We start from the raw sequence: 7,604 nt of genomic DNA, 5'->3' as shown, positions 1-7,604 counted from the left end.
AAGCAAAGGGTGATTACACCACCTTGCCCCAGCTGTCAAGCAGCCAGTTGTGTCTGGTTTAGTTAGTCAACCCAGGGGTGGCATAATACATGCTGCAGCCCCTGGGAGACTTCTGGGTGCACCTCAGCCCTGGGTACAGGGACTTGGAGAGGGCCCAGTGCCAATTCAGTACCTGGGTACAATTTGGAGTAGAGAGAACAGCTAGGCTGTGGGTCTGATTAGCAGGCCCACAGCCAGGGAAAGTCGTAAACCAGTGAAGCAAAAAAGCAAAAATCTGGGTGATCATAGGATTGCAGACCCTACTCTCCTACATGACCCCCCCCCCCCCCCAAACTTTGGGACAATAAGCTAACCTTGACCAGGTGAGTCTTCTTGCTCTAAGTGGAAATACCTGGAGAGCCCATCAGCATTGCCATGATCAGTACCAGGTCTATGCGCCAATGTAAAATCCATCCCCTGTAGGGAAATGGACCACCTAAGTAGTTTGGGGTTTTCACCCTTCATCTGATTTAGCCATAAGAGGGGCTTATGGTCGGTCTGAATCTTAAAGTGAGTGCCAAACAAGTATGACCTCAACTTTTTCAGGGCCCACACCACAGCAAAGGCCTCCCTCTCAATAGCTGACCAATTTTTCTCTCTGGGGGTCAGCCTTCTGCTAATAAAAGCAATGGGCTGGTCGTTACCATCAAAATTCAGCTGAGATAGAACAGCTCCCACACCCAACTCAGAAGCATCTGTTTGGACAATGAAGGTCTTGGAGTAGTCTGGACTCTTTAGGATAGGTGCTGTGCACATGGCCTGCTTTAGGTCAGTGAATGCTTTCTGACCGCTTGCTGTCCACTGAACTTTCTTTGGCATCTTTTTGCTTGTCAGGTCATTAAGTGGAGTCACAATGGACCCATAATTCTTGACAAATTTCCTATAGTAACCAGTCAGGCCCAAGAAAGCTCGAACCTGAGTCTGGGTGGTTGGAGGAGCCCAGTCCTTGATGGCCTGTATCTTGCTCTCCAAGGGTTGAACCTGGCCTCCACCTACAAGGTGGCCCAGGTATACAACCTGTGTCTGCCCTATCTGGCACTTAGTGGCCTTGATAGTGAGACCTGCCTTTTGCAGTGCCTCTAACACTTTCCTCAGGTGGACCAGGTGATCCTCCCAGGTGGAACTAAAGACAGCTATATCATCAAGATATGCTGCACAGAAGTCATCCAACCCAGTGAGAACTTGATTCACCAGCCTTTGGAAGGTGGCAGGTGCATTTTTCAAACCAAAGGGCATTACCACAAATTGATAATGCCCACCAGGGGTAGAAAATGCTGTCTTGGGCTTGGCCTCCTCAGCTAACCTGATTTGCCAATACCCAGCTGTCAGGTCAAATGTACTTAAGTAGTTGGCAGAAGCCAATCTATCTATAAGTTTATCTGCTCTTGGTATTGGGTGGGCATCAGTCTTAGTGACTGCATTGAGTCCTCTGTAGTCTACGCAAAACCTCATCTCTTTCTTACCACCCTGGGTGTGAGGCTTTGGCACTAGAACTACTGGGCTAGCCCAAGGGCTATCTGAGGGCTCAATGACTCCCAGCTCCAACATTTTCTGCACTTCTGTCTTGATGCAGTCTCTGACATGATCAGGCTGTCTGTAGATTTTACTCTTGACAGGCAGACTGTCTCCAGTGTCAACTTCATGGATACACCAATCAGTTTGACTGGGGGTCAGAGAGAACATATGTCTAAAGGATTGCAGAACCTGTCTACAATCCTGTTGCTGATGTTCAGAGAGGCTGCCACAAAAGACAACACCATCTACTGATCCATCATCAGGATTCTGAGTGAGCAGGTCTGGGAGAGGGTCACTCTCTTCCTCCTGTCGCTCATCTGTGGCCATGAGCAAGCTCGTGTCCTTCCTGTCGACATATGCCTTGAGCCTGTTCACATGGAGCACCCTGAGGGGGCTCCTGGGAGTTCCAAGGTCCACCAGGTAGGTGACCTCTCCCTTTTGCTCAATGATGGTGTGGGGCCCAGACCATTTGTCTTTGAGTGCTGCTGGGGCCACTGGCTCCAGCACCCACACTTTCTGTCCAGGCTTGTACACAGTCAGGACAGCCTTCTGGTCATGCCAAGCTTTTTGGAGTTCTTGGCTGGCCTCAAGGTTTTTAGATGCCTTCTCCATGTATTCAGCCATCCTGGAGCGGAGACCAAGTACATAGTCCACTATGTTGGTTGCAGGCTTTTTGAGAGGTCTCTCCCATCCTTCCTTCACCAGACACAGGGGTCCTCTTACAGGATGCCCATACAGAAGTTCAAAAGGGCTGTAGCCAACCCCCTTCTGTGGGACCTCTCTGTAAGCAAACAAGAGGCAGGGTATCAGGACATCCCATCTACACCTGAGCTTTTCAGGTAGTCCATGAATCATCCCTTTGAGGGTCCTGTTGAATCTTTCAACAAGCCCATTGCACTGTGGATGATAGGGTGTGGTGAACTTGTAGTTGACACCACATTCCTTCCACATTGCAGTCAGATATCCTGACATGAAGTTTGCACCTCTGTCAGAAACAACCTCCTTAGGGAAGCCCACTCTGGAGAACACTCCAACTAGGGCCCTTGCCACTACAGGTGCTGTAGTGGTCCTAAGTGGAATAGCTTCAGGATACCTGGTGGCATGGTCCACCACCACCAGTATAAACTTGTGCCCTGATGCTGTCTGGGGTTCCATTGGACCAACAATGTCAATCCCCACTCTTTCAAAGGGAACCCCCACCACAGGTAGTGGTATGAGGGGGGCCTTTGTTGTGCCACCTGACTTACCACTGGCTTGTCCAGTGACACAGGAGCGACAAAACTCCTTGGTATTCTCATTCATGTGAGGCCAGTGAAAGTGTGAGACAAGTCTGTCCCAAGTCTTTGTCTGGCCTAAGTGACCTGCAAGGGGAATCTCATGGGCCAAGGTGAGAAGGAAACCCCTCTGAGACAAGGGGATGACCAGCCTCCTGGTTGCACCAGGCTTGGGGTCTCTTGACTCAGAGTACAGGAGTCCATCTTCCCAGTATACCCTGTGGGCACCTGTGGCGTTCCCTGCAGCCTCAGCAGCAGCCTGCTGTCTGAGGGGTTCAAGGGAAGGGCAGTCTAACTGTGCCTTCCCCAGGTCTTCTCTGGAGGGTCCCCCTAAGCCCAGAAACTCAACTTGATCAAGTTCAAGCTCTTTAGGTTCAGTTTCCCTCAACTCTCTCAGATCGGCCTCCTCAGAGACTTGATCCTCAACCTGGGGAAAGGGGGAAGGCAATGCCTTAACCCTACTGCTCTTCTTCTTGGAAGGTGTCTGGTCCATTGTTCCAGGATCCAGCACCTGTTCAGTGGGGCATCTTCTGGCCTGTGACCTAGTCACAGCAAGCACATGTGCTGGCAAGCCAGTCATTTCCATGTGAGTCCTCTGCTCCACTTCTGACCATAGTGATGACTCAAAATCATTGCCCAACAAACAATCCATTGGGAGGTCTGAACTAACCACAACTTTCTTTTGGCCACTTACCCCTCCCCAGGAGAAAGCAACAATCGCCATACTATGACTGGTAGTGACGTTGCTGGCATTGGTCACCAGGAAATCTGTACCTGGCATGATCTGTCCAGGGTCCACAAAGTTAGGTGTCACCATGGTGACACTGGCACAAGTGTCCCTATAGGCCTGAGCCATTTTGCCATTTATCAAAGGTGTCTGCCTGTATTTGCCCAAAGTATTGGGACTGACATCAGGGGACATATCCATATCCCCTGTACAGACAAGGACAGCCTGAGTGAGTGTGCCAACTAAGTTGTCAGACCCCTCAGTTCCCAAGGTTAACCCAACTATTCCCTTGGGAGGTGCACTATACCACTACTGACTGTACTAGGGGGTGCAGTTGCCCTAGGGGCTGTAGTGGTAGGAGTTTGCCCTCCTCTTTTGGTGCACTCACTAAACCAGTGAGACTTACTTTTACAGTACTGGCACCACCTTTTTGACTGGCCTTCTTGAGTCTTCTTTTTCTGCTGTGAAGCCTGACCCCCACCCTCTTTGGTTTGTTGGGGACCTGTTGAAGACTTCTGGTCATTTTGTTCACTCTTGTTACTACCCTTTTGGTCTGCTTTCTTCTGACCACCCTGGTTCGGAGTCTGGTTCTGCTTGACCCTTGTTCTGACCCATCTGTCTGCCTTCTTTCCCAATTCTTGGGGAGAGGTCAGATCTGAATCAACAAGGTGCTGATGCAACAACTGGTTCTGACAATTATTTAAAATCTGTTCTCTCATGATCAGATTATACAACCCTGTGTAATCAGTAACCTTGCTACCCAGCAACCAGCCTTCCAAAGCCTTAGTGGCACAATCAACAAAGTCATTCCAATCCTGAGACTGAGTTTTCTGGGTGTCTCTGAACAGCAACCTGTACTGTTCAGTGGTTAATCCAAACCCATCAACCAGTGTGTTCTTCAGGACTTGGTAGTTGTTAGCATCCTCCACTCTTGTAGTGAGGAGCTTATCTCTACCTTTGCCTTCAAAGGAGAGCCACAATATAGCTGCCCACTGACTTTGGGGGATGCACTGGACAGTGCAGGCCCTCTCCAAAGCAGCCATCCACTTTTGGATGTCATCCCCTTGCTTAAAGGGGGGCACTATCTTAGTCAGGTGTTTAGTATCTAAACTCCTTTCCTTATCTCTAGGGAGATTGCTGCCACCAGTGGTAAGTATCCCACTCATCTGCTGCTCTCTTGCAAAGGCAAGCTTCTCTTTGGCCAGGGCAAGTTCTTCCCTTTCAATCCTCAGATTAGCCTGTCTCATCCTTGCTTCATGCTCTATTCTCTGAGGGGAAGTAAATCTCCTCTGGGGAGAAATCCTCCTCCTCTGGGAAGAGGCATTAGAGTGCAGAGATCTGTTGGAGTCCCTAGAAGTAGATCTATCTCTTCTAACTCCAAGGTTAGGCCTTATTAGGGTCAGTACTGGGGGTCCCCCAGCTCCTTGCCTAAGTAGGTCTAAGTTGGCCCTAGTAAGTCTGCTGACTACTTCAGACCTCTTGTCTGCCTCATCCCCAGAGACTTCCTCTTCTTCCTCCTCCTCAACTGCATTTTCAGTGTCAAGGAGGTCTGGATCACCAAGGGTACCCTCTAGGGCTGGCATATTCCCATCTAACTGAGAAACTTTTCTCGCATCATATGTCTCTAAGAGACCTATCAGAAAGGGAATGGTGGGGTTAGACCCCTGTTTCAGTTTCCTGGAGGTACACACTTGTCTCATCTCCTGGAAACTGAGAGCTGCATATCTTGATTTGACCTGTGGAGGGTCAATGGCCACTAGGGGAGTCTCTGAAGACTCTCCATGGGTAGACATGCTTTTCTAGTGAGGTGCAAGTGGTGCACTTACCTACACTATTTGTTTGCCTACTGATCCCTTGCTAGAGTTGTAGTTTAGGGTGTGCTAAGCCCTAGGAGCTACAACAGCTGGTTCAGTAGAACTCGGAGTATTCTAAGCTAAGTTATATGTACCTTAGTACTTATGTGATCTTTCAAATGATATTCTTAGGATACGTGTGGTAAAACAACAGCAATCTCAAATCCCAACCGCTGCTCACCAATGTGAGAAGTTGGCCTGATATGCAGTGCTCACTATTCTAGTGAACACTATGTATCAGTCCAAACAACCCTTATTGATGTTTGGTTGTAAGTCAACCTGATAGACCAGCTATCCTAGTAGCATGGACACGTGCAGTCTTTAGGCTAAACTCTAGAGGGCGTGTTAAGCCAGCTGTTTTACCATCACATATACCCCTTGAACACCAAGTGAAAGGACACCACACAAGTTGTTATGAAAAATAAAGTATATTTATTTATAACAAGACTACCCTGGCTCTTTATGAGACAGGGAGCTAAGCACACAACAAAACTCTTAAAGAAATACTTAAAGTCGCACAATTTACACAAATGCCCGAGGGGCACGAAAAACCATATACTATACAAGTGGAATGCGAAATACTAGCAGGTAAGTAACTGTTCTCATAGGCTTTAGGATCGCTAGGACTGGACTACTGAACCTTTAGATTACAAGCAGGAGGCCTAGGGACGTCGTGTGCAGAGTGGGAACTCTCACCCGTAAGGCGGGAAAAAGTCTATGGAGGCTAGTAAAAGCAAAGTTAGTGTTTTCGGGCGAACCCGACTAGGTAGGTCAAAAACGAAAGTGGATCTAGACACTTAGAGAGTTGGTCTACGCTGGAGCACCGGAGTACTCGGTTTACCTAGCCCAGGGGCTGCGGCTGCATAGGGTTCAAATGTCGTCGGGTTTCTTCGTTGATAAACCAGGAGCCTGAAGAAAGAAGTTGCTGGCAGGCGACCAGTGAAGAAGTTCTTGGGGATCCAAGCCTGGATCGGGAAGAGGAAGACCTGTAAGCAGAGGGGACCAAGTTCTGAATCACTAGCCAGTGATTTAGGTGGGCACCAGAGTGGCACCGGGCGAAGTCACCTCAACCAGGTGAGTGGGCGCTGCTGGGCTCTGCAGTCTCTCGGACCAGGAGGCGTTGTCGGCGACCAGGATGGAGGTGCGAGCTGTCCCACGAAGATATCTGCTGTCGACGTCGCTGGACCCAGGATTGGGGCAACAAGTCTTGGCAAATGCAAGCCCACGCGGTGGACTTAAAATGGCGTCTGGAGTGGACCAGGAGGGTCCAGGGTGCTCCTCTGTTGGAGGGGAGCAAGGGCCAGTCTGGAGCAACCAGACCAGCGGTGTTTGTCGTCGAAATTCATCGTCAGAGGGCCACTAGCCAACGGGCAAGAGACATGGACAACGCGGTGACCAGCCAAGAGCAGAAGGGCCCCACGCAGATCTCGTGGATGCAGGGGAGCTGAACTTCGGTGCTGGAGCTGCTCAGGGTTGGGGCTTCTCTTACCCCAAAGCACTCGGTCGAGGGTCACTCGGGAGTCGTGCTGGGCAAGCGTCGTGCAGTCTTGAAGATGGCCGGTCCCTCGAGGTCTCGTCACACCCACGGGTCTCAGCTGGGCTGAAGATGCAGGTAGAGGTCAGAGGTGCCAGGGAAGCCGGTTCTCGTCGAGCTGGGCAGTCTTGATCCGGAGGAGAGACTTACAGCAGACCGCGATGCTTGGATGGTGCCTGCTGCTGCAGGGTGACTACTCCTTAGTCACAAGGGAGAAATCTTGAGAAGAGTCTTGAGTTCCTTTCGTGGAAAGTCGGTTCAGGATTCAAAGATGATCTAATTTGGAAGGGGGCCTGCTCCTACCTTTATCCTGCAAAAGGGGGCTGGCACGCGACTAAGTCCTGCCCTATGGGTGGGACTAGGAGGGGGGTGGTTACACCCCTCTCCTTTGGCGGGCTTTCCCCAGATCAGGGGCTGGAGTGCCCCTGGAACTGGTTCAAGCCGGCCTATGCACAGTGAGCACCGGGGTGCCACTTGCAGTCACCTTCCTCTAAAGCCCTGCCTACCTAGGATACACAAAATCCTGTCTGGGACGGTGCTGGCACCGCCCCTGGCAGGAAACCCTTTGTCCTTGCCTCCTGTGCTGGGAGGACTCCCAGCAGCAGGAGGGCAGACTTGTGTCTCGGTGGCAGCATCCATCTTGTGGAGCTGAGGCTATGTCT

This window comes from Lissotriton helveticus, chromosome 11 (assembly GCF_964261635.1).
Source record: "Lissotriton helveticus chromosome 11, aLisHel1.1, whole genome shotgun sequence".
Classification (NCBI taxonomy): domain Eukaryota; kingdom Metazoa; phylum Chordata; class Amphibia; order Caudata; family Salamandridae; genus Lissotriton; species Lissotriton helveticus.
The sequence above is the reverse complement of the archived record's forward strand: the minus strand, read 5'-3'. Positions refer to the sequence as shown.